This window comes from Cryptomeria japonica, chromosome 5 (assembly GCF_030272615.1).
Source record: "Cryptomeria japonica chromosome 5, Sugi_1.0, whole genome shotgun sequence".
Lineage (NCBI taxonomy): Eukaryota > Viridiplantae > Streptophyta > Pinopsida > Cupressales > Cupressaceae > Cryptomeria > Cryptomeria japonica.
This window is the reverse complement of record NC_081409.1, coordinates 923,734,968-923,752,348: the sequence shown is the minus strand read 5'-3', so window position 1 is coordinate 923,752,348 and position 17,381 is coordinate 923,734,968.

The following is a 17,381-nucleotide window of genomic DNA, read 5'->3' as shown; positions in this document are numbered from 1 at the left end:
AACTTGGTTTAATGAATTAATTAAAATAAATTGAATAATTTATTTAATTAATAGGAGAATGTTTGAAGATGAATTAATTAAATATTAATTAATTAACTCATGGCTATTGTATTTTTAATCAAATACATAGCAAATATTTATTTAATTAATCTGGACAGATTTGTGTGACTACAAAATGATATCAAAAAAATCATGGAACTTGGAGTGGAGAAATTTATGGCAGAAGCATCAATTGCTAATATCGCGAAAAATACATGCATACTATGGAACAAGAGTATAGAGTGAAGAGACACATTCTTAAAAAAATGCATAATAGGTTCCTCGGAGAATGAAACTCAGTCATTGAAGATATTCAAAAGGAGTTTCAATTTATTCAGGTGCAATTGCTAAAAGATGATGGCATGGGTGTGGAAATAGCAGAATCCATGATAAACTATTTAAAAAAAATGGTTGAAGATATGGTGAATTCAGTATCAATCCAACCCAATGATATCAGCAAGTTAGCAACAAATAATTCTATGCTCACAATGTGTATTGAGTCTTCTACAAGATATTCTGATAGGATGGACAATGTGAGAGGAGGGCAACTATTAATTCTATTCTCACAATGTGTATTGAGTCTTCTACAAGATAATCTGATAGGAAGGACAATGTGAGAGGAGGGAGGAAGCTATGGAAGCTTAGAATCCAAAATGTGGTAATTCCTGATCATGTTGAAATTCTAGCTACAACATAAGCTTATAGAGATTTGAATGTAATGAGTACTGCACCATTGGCTAATCAGAACAAAGACACCATTGCAAACTCATGTTTTCAGCTGTCTCGCCCCTAGAATGGAGTATCACAAGGATTTTTTTTTCAATAAAATGGGTAAAAATTTATTCAAAATAGATAAGAAATACAACAAAAGAAGGCCATCCCCCCAAAAAAGAGAAACTACAAAAATTTATCATGTTCAACAAGTTGATCCAACATCTAAGACAACTTCAGAGAGAGTTATCTCCTATCTTCCATAGACGAGCCCTCCATAAAGTCAGAAGGCCATTTGGCAAGACAATCAGCCACACTATTCCATTCCTAGGGAATATGGGAGAAAGTAATTGATATAAGAAATCATAAAACAAATTAATTTGATGAATAATCATCTGAAGTTGCCAACTAACACCATTAAGTTTCCACTGGTTCAATAAAGTCACCACAATTTGGGAGTCAGATTCTATAACAATCCGCTACCACTAAAGAGAACAATAGCGCTCAACCATTGTCAAAATGGCCAGGGCCTCCATATAATTATTTGTATTAAAACCCTTGTAGATAGAAAAAAGGAACTGAACTTGACTGAAACTATCACGCCCCACACCACCAATACTAGCATGCCTCGGGTTACCTCTTGAAGACCCATCTGTATTGATTTTGAAAATGCCCAGCAGGGGAGGGTTCCAATGACCCTCTCTAGAAATCTTCTGCATAAGGTGACGACACCTATTTCTGAAAAAGTTGTCTAGCCCTTGACATACTAGTAATGGGGAAATTTCCCTGAAGAGGAAAACTAAAATGGTTACAAATATCAACCTCCCTAGGAGCCAAGCCTCCAACTAGGTCACACTTAGCCAAAAGTCTCCCGAAGAGAATGAAGAATTTTCCGCCACACATGCTCAATAACTAACCTAACATCCTTGAAAATCTGACGATTTCTCTCTAGCCAAATGTGCCAAATAATAAAGGAGGTCCCTAAAGACTAGGAAACCTGCAAAAATGAGGTTTGAACAGGAGCTTGACCCTAGCAAGCCCAAAATTCAACAAGGGAAGAAACATGCCAACAAGGGCGCGTCCAACAATCCCACCAAAAGTGCCAAAGCGACTGAGAGAAAGAGCACTGAAAGAAAAGATGAGAGACAATTTCTTCACTATTACAACAAAGAACACACATAGAAGGCCCACAAAAACCCCTCTTACACAAGTTATCCCAAGTAAGGCATTGGTTTTGAACCACCAACCACAAAAAGAAGTTTCATTTTGACCAAGAAAATCTATTCCACACATGCTTCCACCAAGGCACCTCTTCACCCCCATAGATTTTTTAGACCAACTGCAAATATCCTACGACAATAGAATACTTCCTAGAAGAATCATTACCCCAAGATAAAATATTTGGACCAGTCAAGGAATTGCACTCACAAGAGGCTAGAATATGAGCCAATTCCTGACAATAATCCTCGAGACCTCCAAGCGGCCACTCATAGATATTCTTCCATATATAACTGATAGTTGGCCCAAAATTATGAATAGTTTTGTAATGTCCAATTGTAGTCTAGCCAGCAGCCTCAAAGATATCATAAAGAGGCTGCAAATGAGGATACAATGAAAGAATGGGGGGGGGGGGTATTCCCATCCCAATAATCTAGCCAGAAAAGAGCCTCTAAGCCTTTATTACAAATACAAAAAAGTCCATTTTTAATAAGTTGAGCCCTAGGTTTCAAGGTATGCCAAATCATGGAACCCCTACTCTCCATCTGGTATCAAGTAACATTCAAACTATTAATGGAACCTAAATACTTATGTGTAAGGATATGAGCCCACATCTGATGCTGACTAGTACACCACCTCCAATACAACTTAGCCGCAAGAACTTGACTATGCAAGACTACAAAACGGAGGCCTAGACCACCCTCATTCTTTGGTCAGCAGATAGATTCCCAGTTCACCAAGCTCCACTTTGAAGAATGCAAGTTACCACTCTAGAGGAATTGACAAGATAAGGCATCAAATTCCATGAGAAAATACCTAGGAGCGGCCTGCAGAAAACCCCGATAAACAAGAAGAGCTTGAATCATAGATTGAAGGAGAGTAACACATGCAACAGTAGAAAGTCACTAATGAGTCCAATGGTTGACCTTCCAGCATAGCTTATCCAAAAAATCCTTCCAAAAAGGTCTAAGTTGATGGTTCACTGCCAAAGGAATCCCCAAATAAATGAAAGGAGGAGAACCAATTTGGAACCTAAGAATATTGGCAATTCTTCTCTGAATAGGAGCAGGGGTATTGAAAAACAAGATAGAAGACTTATGCTCATTCACTTGCTATACTGACGTAGCTAAATAAATATCCAATGAATTTCTGATAGAATCAGCCTCTTGAATGTGGGCAAGACCAATAAGAGCAATATCATCCATAAACTGAAGGTGCGAAAGCTTTGGAATTCCAACACCCCAATCCCAACCTCATATCAAGCCTTGAGAAACCCGAGACTTTATGAAATAGCCAAGGCCCTTAGCCATAATGATAAATAAGTAAGGTGAAAGAGGGTCCTCCTGCCTTAGTCCTCTAGAAGCTCCAAATAACTGTGACGACTCTCCATTGATAAGAACTAAGAAAGAAGCAAAGGTAACACAACTCATAATCCATCTGACCCACTCCAAGTTAAAGCTGAAGGCTAGGAGAATCTTACGCAAAAAATGCCACTTCACCCTATCATAAGATTTTGCCATATCAAGTTTGATAAACATAGATCTCTCCTTAGACATTGCCATAGAATGAAGGGCCTCAAAAGCAATAACAACTCCATCCAAAATTTGTTTGCCTACCACAAAACCTCCTTGCTCGTTAGAGATTAAAGAAGGTATCCAAATCTTAAGCCTTTCCACAATCAATTTAGTGATAATATTATATAACACATTGCATAGAGCAATGGGATGAAAGGAATCAAGCTGAGTAGTACCCCCCTTTTTGGGGATAAGAACTAGGAAGGTAAAATTCAAGGCTCGAAGCATCTGTTTGTTTCTATGAGACTCTTGAGCAACTGCAAGCAATTCTAATTTGATAATATTTCAAAACTTTTTTAAAAAGTTCAATAGGAAAACCATTAGGGCCCAAAGCTTTACCTTTAGCCATTCTGAAAACAACTTCCTATAATTCTGACAAAGACACCAGGTAGTTGAGAGACTCATTCATAATATTGGTAACTAGGGGAGGGATACATGCTAGAATCTAATTCTCTTCGACAGGAGTAGGAGGCACATCATCCAAAAAAAGGCTAGAATAATACTGAGAAGCTTCACGAGACATTGCCTGGAAAGAGGTCAACTAAAGTCCCTCAGAATTAACCAATGAAGAAAAAACACTCTTCTGTCGATGAGCCTGGACAAAATTGTGATAGAAGGCAGTATTACAATCACCCTCCTGAAGCCAATCAACTCGAGCCTTCTATTTCCAGAAGATCTCCTCACAGAGCTCCCATTCCTCCAAGTTCCTCAAGGCTTGAGACTTCGCATTACCCAACTCAACAGTAAAGATGAAGTCTCAAATTTGTCGAGTAATTGTTGGTCATTTGGAGGAATTGATTATGTGTTGCATTGATGTTTTGTGGTTGATGTCAAAACTAGTTTTTTTGGTTGCTTTACCAATACCCTTCTGGTCCCAGTAAGTTGCTTGGTTTTTGGTTGGATTAGATCATGATGATCTGGTATGCTCTAGTATGTTTGGGTTATGGAATTAGCTTATTCATGATACTCTGATTTATGTTCAGTCAGTTCATTTTGATCTAGTGATTGGATGCTATCATGTATGCTGGCAAGCTTGGTTTGTTGTTCCGACAAGGGTTTCACCAGCAGAGCTTTGTTTAAGATCTTTGATGATATGCATAAGTGGCATTGTTGCGGCTTCTGGTAGAGATTCAGGATGCTAATGGTGATCATGTTTGAGACTTAGTTGATTGGGATCATTGCTTTAGCATGTGTGGACCTCAATTGGGTCCCAATATTATCTAGGTTATGGACCGACTTAATGTAACATGTGGATTGGACTTCTCGATGTGTTTTTGGGATGTCTTATGGGTTGGATATTATTTGTTTGGTCTTAGGTTGAAATGTTTTGTAATTATGTAATTATTTTATTGTCTGGTGGTCGACCTTATTGTTTGTGGTCTATTGGGTGAATATTTTGTCACCAGTGTACGAATGACAAAATATATATTTCACACAAAGCTATGTTGAGAAATTAATCTCTCCTCTCATCAAGGGGAGGTTCCCTATGAAATTTCTCCTCTAATTAATAAGAAATTAAATTTGTGGGTTGGTGTTAGGCATATAACTCTCTTTTTTCAGAGTTTATGTATTCTCCCTTCACCTAGTTATAATCTCCCTATCTCTTTAGATACTTTAAAGAAAAGAACTATGAATCTAATAAACTACACAAAGAGTTACTATTAAGTAGCACAAAGTCTCCTTGAAGGTAACACTAACTCAAACTGATCATTACAAATAAACAATTAGAAATTTAGCTTGCAGCTCAAAGTCTTCAATTATTAATTTCTAATCTTTTAAACTACAAATAACTACAACAATACAAAGTTTACCACAAGTTACTTAATTTATTAGAATATTTCTCAAATATGCTAGGAGCACAAAGTCTACTTGCAAGATTTGAGAGCTCTTTAACCATATAACAATATCTTCAAGATCAAAGAAGTAAAGATAATATATATTCAATGGACATAGGAACATTAAATTATATAAACAATTTTCTTGATACAACACAAAGTTTGAGATCAACAAAACTAATTTCTTTATTTGTTAGATAGAATTTTCACCACAAAAGCCCAAAGTCTTAGTTGGGATAAAAATTCTGTAGAGTTTTGCTAAGCATGAAAAAGATAAAATATTTACAAAAGAGGTCCTCCTTATATAGGAAAAGAAGTTGAGAAAAAGGTGGGCATAGTTGACTTATTCAACTGCACAGTCCCATTTTACTACAACTACAACATAAAGAAAACGTGTAGCTGCATAAAAATTGACAGCATCTATTGATGCAACTACATAAAGAAAAGGTGCCAAAAGGGGGTACTTCATTCTTGATTCTCTTCCTCATTAGATTTATGGAAATATTCGAACTTAGCAAGGATGGATTTCATCTCTACTTCGTTCGACATCGAGGTAGAACTTGTGATCACTCGGACGCGGGAAATTGCATCTTGAATCTTTACCTGTTTCTTTTTAACATCCTTTAACATGGATGCGAGGACTTCAAAACTGACCTAGATCTCTAATAGCTTATCAAATGTATCAAGTGAGAAATCTTGTCCCATGCAGTGATCCATCAAGGAAAGGAATTCTTGCGTGACAACTTTAGCAGTGACGAGATTTTGATCGCCATCATATAAATAACAAGGAAGATCACCAACTTTGGCAAAAATAAGATCAACCTCGTCAGCACCTTCTTTCTTCTCCCGGTCTAGTTTTGCAATCATTAACTTTATTGTCTCTTTCTTATGGGACAATAAAAGACAAGATCAGGATGTACTTCTCCCTTGTGGGAATTACCTTATTTTCAACCAGGACATCTATCTCAAAGTCCTCCATTTTGCTCCACAAGGTAGTACTTTTCACAACTTCCTCAATCTCCTATGATAAAGAGGTTTTGAGTCCTTGCATCTGACTCTGGATTACTTCATAATCTAACAATAGTCCCATTGTTGAACTTAGAAGATGAGAGCCTTCTGACCTTAGCCATGAATTCCATTCATCCATCACTCGGCCTTTAGCTCCCACCTTTTCAATCTTCTTGAGAGCTTCGGTATCTATTGAGGATCGTATGGGCTCAATCTCTTAAGAAGATTTTGTGACCTTTAGAAGAACGTTGGTCAGTTGTTCACACTTCTTCTTCAATATATTTTTCTCATCCCTTTCCTGATCCACTCTTCTCAACAAAGAATTAAAGGCTATCTGAGAATCCAATTTCACACTCTCATGTGTTTCCACCCCGAGCTCTACGACTTGCATGGTATTATATCCAGATCGTATGTTGCCTTTGTCCTTGTCAGATGATGGCACCATATATAACTTCAGCATATTTTCTCTTAGAAGCCAGGTCTACTACCACCCGAGATGCCATCTTTGGATTTTTTGTTCCCTTAGGCTTTGGAGGAACTAAAAGTTCAAAGTCAAACTCATTTGGAGAGATCACATGTTTTTTCCTCTTAGGGGCCACTACTTCCATCCAAGGGGGTAGTTCTAGATTGGATGATGGAGTAGTAGCTCCTTGATGATTTTGAGTTGAAGCTTCAGGAGCAGGTTGACTGGAGCTCAGAGAAGTTGTGAGTGTTATTAATGGCGGCGATATTGAAGTATCTAGTGGAACATTTTCTGCTGCTACCTCTTTAGTTACAAATGGGAGAGATGAGGGTGCCGCAAATGAAACTTTAGCATTTACCAATGGAGGAATTTTTGTGGTAGTGGTGGTGGTGGTGGTAGTAACAGGTAAGTCTACTGAAACCTGTTCTGCAAGTGCATCTTCCAAGGTTTCATTAAAATCCATCATCATGGATTCAAAAGTAGATGAAGGGATATCATCTAGATTGGAGAAGTGGGTTATTGTGAAAAATTTATTAGTGGCCTCTGATTGCACCATGCCCATACTTAGATCCCCATCTTGAAAATCCTCACCCTCTTGGTTAGAGTCAGAGTAAATAGAATGGATGATTCCCTATGAGGTAATCGGGGCATCAACTTCAGCTGGGTGTGATGTTTCTTCAGCCTGTACTTCCTCTTGTTTAGGAATTTCACCTTCTTCAATTTCCTTGGCAGGCGGTTGTTATGGCTCTTTAGTCACTGCTTCCCATACCGCGGATGATGATTCACCCTTTTTGGACCCTTTCACTGTAAATTTAATCTTGGGCCCTTTCCCTTTTGATTGTATTAGAGGAGTTGTGGATAGTGCTTATGGGTCTGCCCTGCTCTTTATTCTCGTCTCAGCTGTAGATGTCTTGCCGATTGGGCCATCGCTATTATCATCATCTCCTAAACTAGCAGGAAGCTGTTTCATCCTGAGATTCTTCTTTACCAGCCATGCATTGGTGTTTTCCAGGATGGGAGCAATTCTTTGAGTGATTGATTTGCTCTCCTTCTTTGACCATTGTAGAGGAGGAAGTGGAGAGTCAACAATTTTATTGTCATAATAGACCAGGTCTATTATGTCATCTGTATCTTCCATGGTCATTGGAATCTTAGCCAAATCTAAGTTTTCAATTCGCTCTAGAATAAGGTGACTGAAATTGATCCTTCTTATATCCTCATCATTTTGACAATTTGCCCAAACATCCTCCAACCTATAAACATGAGTATAAGTCCTTTTGAGTTTGTTCTTTAAATCACAAAAGTCAAAATTGGTTTGGGCCTTGAATCTTTTCATGGTATTCCACTCTATTTCTTCCTCCATATTTTTGGCCTTGGGATTGGTTAGCACTGAGTACCTACCAATTGATTTTGGGAACATTAGCCCAGTCTTATGTGGTTGTGAGTGTTTTTCATGCACATTAATCAATTGTCTGCACAACTCCATGAGGATGATTTTGTCTGAAGGGAACCTTGGTAGAATGAAGGGCTTTCCTGAGAAACATCTAATTTGGATGTAGGTGAATGCAAGAAACTATAGAAATACACACCCAAAATGAGATACTCTGTTATAAGCAGCCTCTGATATTCTCCACTTCTGCAAGCCCTTATCAAATATGCACTTCCATACAACAAAGAAGGCATCATTAACTCTCTTGTAATGACTACCTTGATTCTTGATAGTAAGCTAATCATAATACTCCCAAACGGGTACTAGTCTCCTATCGCCCTTAGTAGATAAGCTTGGATATTGCCTCATTAAAGCAGCCGCATAAACTAGGTATGAGGTCATATAAAATTTAAGTGTTACTTTGACCTCTTTCAATTGAGCACAGAGGGCATCATTGATCTGTTCACCCCAATCAATTCTTGCTTCTCCTTTCCTGATTATTTTCATATAGTAGCGCATCCAGCTTTGAAAGTAATGAGAGTCTTTTAACCCCCTCACCCTTGATAACACGGTGACCATGTCATTGTACTCCTCATTGAAATCACTTCTGTGAAAGCCCTTAGGCCATCGTGAGGTTAGGGAACTTCTTGTGGCAGAGAGGAAAATAGTATTGATTACCTTCTTGCATTTATCCTCGTTCTTCTCATAGTACTCTTGAGCACTTTCTTGAGTAATATCAGCCACCTCTTCAACTAGGGAACCTTTGAAGAAACTATTGAAGAATACACTGTCCAGGGTCATGATGACATTTTGATCTTCATCTTTGACCTATCTTGTATTTGGATCAAAGTGATCTACTACTGCAAGCACAAATTCTAGATCATGAGCTGCAACTGGAAAAGATGCATATTTATGTAACTCAGAGTTGATCAGATTAGTTAGGCAAGCATGAGCCTTCTGAACTCGATCAATGAATTCTTGCATATCTACTTGCCCAATTTTAGTGTCTCTGATTTCCTTGATATTTGAGTCTACTGAACTCTCTGAATACAGATTCAAGTACTTGTCGTACTTATATTTCATCTTTCTTGATGATGCTTTACTTGGAGAAGATTCCAATTGACTTGAGGAGGACTCAGGCTTGTTGTGAGGGAGCTTTGACATTCGTGATGACTGCATTCAACACTAATGATTAGCTATTCATCATTATCAAAATCATTTTTTCTCAGATGGATAAAAAAAAGGGACTCAAAATAGGCTTGGGAGTAAAACTACCAAAAATAACAAGCTGGGGAAAAAAAGTCTGACATGCTCTTTCGAAAACAAAAATTGCACATTGGACTTTAAAGTCCGAAATGCAATTAAAATCACCTTGATCAGCACATCGGACTTTAAAGACCGATGTGCAAATCCAAGATGGATCATCAACACATCGGACTTTAAAGTCCAATGTGTTAATTCAGGGTAAATCAATAACACATCGGACTTGGGGTGAAAACTTAAAACAAGCACATCGGACTTTAAAGTCCGATGTGCAACCTAGGAAAGATTAAAGGCACATCGGACTTTAAAGTCTAATGTGTAGACAAAAGGAAAAACAATCGATTGACATGTCGGGTTTTAAAACCCGACATGTCAACCAAACCTACTTCTCTCCGCATATCATATTTTAAAGTCCGATATGCGAAGGTTAAGATCTCGCATATCATACTTTAAAATCTGATGTGCGGAGATCCTTCCACCCAGCTGCACACTGGATTTTAAAGTCCGTTATATGGTTGGATAAGGATGACTTAGGATGGCAATCGGGTTTTAAAACCCGATTGTCCTCTTGACACAAGGGAGACAATCAAAGCTTAAAATCCGATTGTCTATGCAACACAGAACAAAAACCCGAGAAGAAACCAAAAAGAAAGCAAGAAAGAAAAGAAAACAAAGAAACCCAAAAAGAAAACAAGAAAAACTACCTTCACAACAATGATGATCAAAAAATCCGATAATGGAGTGATCCGATCCGAGTCATGGTGAACAAAAGTGGAGGAGGGTGCCCGAAGAAAAAGAAGGCAAACAATAATGAAGGGAAGGGCGACAAAAATTAACTAAATAAACCTTAAGATCAACAATTAATGCCGCATTAATGATAACTCACAGTGCATGTGGGACTTTAAAGTCTGACATATAGGCCATAAATCCTTGCATGTCGGACTTTAAAGTCTGACATGCATTGTCTGTCCAAGTAGTCTACAAGTCAGACAATAAAGTCTGACCTGCAAGCAAAGACCACCTGCAGGTCAGACTTTAAAGTCCAAACTGTAGGCTTAGACCAAGCAAACGCACATCAGACTTTAAAGTCTGATGTGAAGACAACAAAGAAAAGACCCTACAATTCACACTTTAAAGTCCGTAGTGCAGTCAAAAATGCAAACTTAGGAAAAACAAGAAAACACTAAAAATGAAAAGCAAGGAGCTAAATGAACTAACTGACGAAATCGATTAAGCTCTCTCAGAGACCATAAGATACGAAACGGACCAATTTCATAGGGTTGCCTCATGATTTTGGCCGCATTGAAATTGAGGACAACAACTAGCTCTAACTGGGGAGCAAGCTGCACCACTTGAAGCTTGTAGAATCCAAAACTATGAGTGCCTATATCCATTGGGCTATAGAGTCAGGCGACAAAAAGACTGAAAAGAAATGACTATACATATTTTCCAAAAAGTACAACTTCCTTTACATCGCTCTCTATTGAGTAAAGAGCTTCAAATGTTCTCCACTATGAGGTAGCGAGAACAGGATACCATCTGCATATGCAAGTAAGTAGCTATGCTCACCACATACTTCATGAATAGTGAAGGGACCTCTCCATAAGGAGTCAAAATTTCCATGCAAACCCTTTGGTTCCTTCCTCTTGTCCCATAACAAGACTTGATCACCAACTGAGAACTCATAGGAAGTTGTTTTCCTATCAAACAATGCCTTCACTTGGCTTTGGTGTGCAACAAACCTATCTACCACTTCATCTCTCATTTCTTCCAGCTAAGAAAGAAACATAATCCGCTTATCCAGTGAATCTTGATATGTTTCATCTTCAATGGCCTTGGCGAGCTTTAATGCTAGAAGTTCCATAGTGATTGGAATCTCGCCATTCAACCCATACAAAAGTTGAAAAGGTGACATACCAATTGCTCTTTTTGGAGTTATACGATCCACCCATAGCGCATCATAAAGAGCTTTATGCCAAGTCCGTTGTTTCTCATCAACAAGCTTCCTCATAATAGTAACCAGATTCTTGTTGCTTGACAAGGCCTGACCATTTCCTTGCAGATAATAGTCAGATGAGTGTGAAAGAGTAATACCATGATCAAAGAAAAATTCAATAATCTCATAAGATGAAAAACATGAAGCGTTATTAACTACTATCTTATGAGGAACACCAAACCTTGAGACAATATTTTCCTTCAGAAATTGACAAACCACCACCAAGGTAGATTGCTTAGTTGGGATTGCCTCCACCCACTTGGTGAATTAATCTGTCACTGTGAGGATATATATGTGACCTGCACTTGATGTTGGATTAAGAGGTCCAATGAAGTCCAATCCCCACTATTGGAAAGGCTCTACAATTACTACTAGTTTAAGAGGAAGCGTAGCTAATTTGGGCTTACCAAAAAATTGTTGACATTGCTCACACTTGCGAACCCAATTGTATGTATCTTTAAACAATATTGGCTAGTAGTATCTAGCACGCAAGATTTTGTGTGCAGTAACAGGGGCAGAAAGATGTCTACCACAAGAAAGATCATGAAAATCTTGAAGTAAACTTACTTTTTGTTGTTTGTCTACGCAATGCAGGAAATTATCGTCCAGACCCTTCTTATACAAACCATTGTCCCATAGGACAAAATTCACTGCTTTAAGCTTCAAGGTTCACCTTTCTTTCCTTGACACGTGTGCAGGATAGTCTCCATATGTTAAGAGATATGCCAGGTTGGAATACCACTCATCAGTAGTGCTAACGAATAGAAAATTAGGAAGATCTTGATTCATACCTTCTTTTTCAAGCACCACTTCGATAGTTTATTTGTTATCAGCTATCAATTGACATAGATCTTTTGCATGAACCAACTTAGTGGGCTTAATTTCCATATCATATTCTTGAATCTTGGCAACCCAGTTGCCCATTTTAGTTCCAAACTCTTGTTACATCAGAATCGACTTGACAACAACATCAAGAACAAGAGCAATGACATGCAAATTCAGAATATAAAACCTAAAATCTTTCACCGCTTTCACCATGGAAAAATCATGCTTCTCCATTTCTGAGTATTTCAACTCGTGAGCCTTCAGTGGATAACTCATGAATGTAATAGGTGATTCTAAACCTTCATTATTTCTCTGCATTAGTATAGCCGAACAAGTATGATCTGATGCATAGCTATACATACTAAAATCTTTGATATAATCTGGGCATACTAAGACTAGAGCATTTGCCATGGCTTCCTTGATCTAATGGAAAACTTTCTTTTCTTCGGGAGTCCACTTGAAGAGAGAATTACCTTTCATCATATTAACTATATGATGAGTCTGTTCAACAAAGTCTGGAATGAATCTTTGCAAGAAATTTACTTTACCGAAGAAAGAATGAACAATAGTCTTACTTGTTGGCAAGGAAAGGTCACGAATAGATTTTACCCTTTCCGCATCAATTTTTATACCTTCTTTCAAAACAATATGCCCAAGTAACTTACCTTCAGTGACCCCAAAAACATATTTCTTGGAATTGAGGGAAATTCCATACTGACGACATTTCTCTAAGAATCATTGCAGATGAAAGAAATGATCTTGACGTTCCTTAGAATAAACTGTCAAATCATCCAAATAGACCACAATGAACTTATCAAGAAAACTTTGGAAGGCCAATTCCATTGCACGTTGGAAAGTTGCTCCCACATTTATTAATCCAAAAGGCATTCTGCGATATGCAAAGGTACCCCAAGGTGTAGTAAATGCGGTCTTATGTTGATCTTGCTCTAGAACTTCTACCTGGTTATAACCCAAAAATCCATCCAACATGGACATCATCTCCGCTCTAGTAATAGCTTGTAGGACATGATCCATGATAGGTAAAGGATAATTATCCTTCAAGGATGCTTGATTCAAGTTTAGGAAATCAACACATATATGAATCTCACCATTCTTCTTACGTACAGGTACAACATTGGCTATCCAAGAAGAATGGTGAATGGGGAAGATTATCTTTGCTTTCAACATCTTTTGTACTTCAACAAAGATAGTATTAGAGATCTTTGGGTTGTATTGCCTTTGCTTCTGATGGAAAGGTGTAATACCTGGTTTCAATGGAGTGTCATGGCAGAGCTCTTCAGGATGAAAAGATTATAGATCTTCATAGGAGTATGCCAAGATGTCAACATACTGCTGCAATAATGCAACAAATTTCTACCTTTCTCCTTGTGAGCAACACTTTCCAATGTTGATCATTTTTGGATTGTCTTCAATCCCAATGTTTACTTGTTCATATTCCATTGACCCTGCAGCTGATCTTTGTTGCTTTTTAACATAATGATCATGTTTGCCAAAAACTTTTCTAGCAAAACTAGACCCTTGGGGATCTTGTTTCCTTTTAATTGCAGAAATTTCTCTCCCGTTTCTGCATCAATACTTTCAATTGCATCCTTTGAAGTGTAGTGACTACCTTCAAAGTACAAATCATCAAAATTGTTAGCGGTTTGCAAAAAATTTATTACATGATGATCATCATTAAACACTTGCCAATGATTAGAGTTGTCAGGAACACTTGGCTGGAAAACTAACTCAACAACATAAGTTGATCCTAAAAAATATTTGTGAGGAACCAAAGAAGTTGCTGATACTGCTAATGAGTCAACCCTGTCGTTGAATTCATGGGAAACCACACATATATCAAAAGCATCAAATACCTCTATTAGATCCCATACAAGGTTGCGATAGTGCCGCAGCCTTTTGCTCCTTGTTTGATATATGTTCCTGACCTGACAGACTATTAACTTGGCATCTCCTTGAGCATGCAAGTTCTTGATTCCCTTCTTTTGAGCAGCATTCATTCCCAGAAGGAGTGATTCGTACTCAGTAGTGTTATTTGTGTTATCAAACTGCAATTTGAAGGAGAAAAGGAAAAGATTACCCTCAGGAGAAACCAAAACAATACTGGCTCCTAATCCGGTAGAACAACTGCCATCAAATTCTAGTGTCCAAACATCATCTGGACTACCAATGTTGACGATATCAAAATTGAGAATTTCTTGTTGTGAAGTTGAAGATCTTTCTGATTTCATAACACTATTTTCACAACTACTTTCACAATCAACTGGAACATCATCGAGTGGAATGGAGTCTTCACTCTCAAGAGTCACCTTTAAACCATCATCAACATGCATGAAATAATTACCCATACCTGATGATTCAAAAAGAATCTGTGCCTGCCGATCATCAGACTTGACAATGGTATATTTTGATTCTTTTTCTGGAAGTAACCATTGGACAACTCCTTTAACAAGAATACGAGCCTCATCCATATCCATGTTTAACTCACCCCCAACATCTCTACAAAAATTTCTTCCCAACAATAGACCATAGGAGGTCGGCACATCGGCTACCAGTACTGTCATCTTAATCTTCTTTTCTGGGAATGAAGCAAAAACAAACTGTGCATCTTTGATTTGACCTATTAAGGGGACTTTCTTGTTATCCATAGAGAAACACCTTCCAAATTTTTTGGTCAAATTCAAGCCAAGGGTATTGGAAACTTTTGACAGCATAACATTATCAGATGCACCAAAATCAATTACACAGTTACTAAGCTTATAACCATTTATCAACAAAGAGATGTAAAATGGTTCTATTTTCTCTACAGGAGAAGGGGAAGTTACTAAGTTATTTTGAAGTAAGTTAGACTTAGGAAGATTACTAGGGGTAGTATCTTTTTCTTTAACAAACTTGACCAAATGGTCAAATTGATCTGGATTAGATCTCAAAAATTCAACTTCAAACATTTGTATTTTGGTTTTCTTAGCATGGTCTAAAATATCAAATGACTGAAAAGAATTCATCACCAAAGATGGATTTGGATTCTCATTTTGAGAATTTAAAGTATTTGGTACACTAGTCTTTGATGCATGTGTAGAAGAATTGATAGGTGCAGAAAAATTGATAGCAGTCAAAGAATCACTTACACTTTTATCCTTTGCGACGTCGATTGAGATAGCATTGTCCTTTGCAAGATTTGGTATGGGCATCCCACACTTCGCAATAGAAATTGGAAAACCTTGAGAGTCCTTAATTTGAATAGGATCATCACTTTTTGCTATGACAAGTGGTTGAGTTGCCTATGCTTGTGAATGAGTGAATACTACAAAGACATCCCCATCATGTGTTTCTGGTGTATCATCTTCTTGATACTGCATAAACTTGATATAAGAGTTGCCAGCCAACTCTGCATCATCTTCTTGATGAGAATTGGCATCTTCTTCACCAAAAGGGGGAAGATCATTCTGTTCAACTTTATAATATCCTATAGCTAAATTTTGAGGTGGTGCTTCCAACGCAAGCCTCTCTGGAGTAGGAAGCAATTTATTTTGATTACGCATGGCGTAATTGGAAGCATTGTTTGGAAAATTCCTTCTTGGAACATCACGATAAGAAGTATTTCCTTGTGAGGAAATTTTCTTCTTAAGTGCCAACAACTCATTTGCTAGCTTACGTATCATGGGATCAACAGAACTAGTTGAAGAGAAAGATGTATCAACAACTTGATTACTCCTAACCTTGTTAGGGTCTCTCCTTATCTTACTCGCAAGGATAAGATCATCTTCAACCGATATAGCCATTTTTTGAGCAGTGGCCAAATCTATAGGATTGTTCCTTCGCAAAAGAAAACTCACTTCTGGCAATTGGGCATTGATGAAAAAGCATTTCAGGTTTCTAGCAGTGGGTCTTGAAGCAACTGGGATACAATTATGTAACTTGTCAAATTTTGCTACAAACTTACACATGGGTTTCTGAGGCTTTTTCTTCAACTAAGTTAATTTCGCCAATAAAGCATGATCATCTTCGGCAGACTTGAATCTCACCTCAAAGAACATTCTGAGAGTTGCCTAATTTGTGATACAAGCATTCGTAAGATGATAGAACCAATCAGTAGCAGCTCCATGAAAAGTCTCAATGAATAATCTCACTGAAACATCTTCATGCTCAACACCTAGGACTCCACATGTGATGTAGAAGGCAGCAATGTGTTCGTCCGAGTGCTGAGAACCATTCCCCAAAAATTTGGGTAATTTTTTTTGCGTACCTTTGGGAAGTTCATGCAAAGGTGTGATCAAGTTCAAAGGACCAAAAGTAGTGCCCCAAGGGCCAGTAGCAACCATCCTTAACAAATTATAGGGTGGTATTACAAAATGACTTGCAAGTGGAACAACTGAAACTTGACGTCTAACTTGGTGCAGGAGATCATCGTGCATATGGAGGAAAACTTCGTGTCTGCTGCAAAGGAGAAAGCATTCGTGGAGGTGTCACAAAGGGAAAATTAAATTGCTGCAATAACTCAAATGTAGGATCAACAATTCCTGCTAATCGCTGCCCATGAGTGTAACTTCGATCAGCCATATTAGAATATAGAGAAAAGCAACAATATGGAAATTACAATGAAAGCGCACTGCAACCCAAAAGACAAACCGGTTGCACGTCGCTCCCCAACAGAGTCGCCAAAAAACTATTGGGAGAATATTTTGTCACTAGTGTACTAATAACAAAATATATAATTCACACAAAGCTATGCTGAGAAATTAATCTCTCCTCTCATCAAGGTGAGGTTCCCTATGAAATTTCTCCTCTAATTAATAAGAAATTAAATTTGTGGGTTGGTGTTAGGCATATAACTCTCTTTTTTCAGAGTTTATGTATTCTCCCTTCACCTAGTTAAAATCTCTCTGTCTCTTTAGATACTTTAAAGAAAAGAACTATGAATCTAATAAACTACACCAAGAGTTACTATTAAGTAGCACAAAGTCTCCTTGAAGGTAACACTAACTCAAACTGATCATTACAA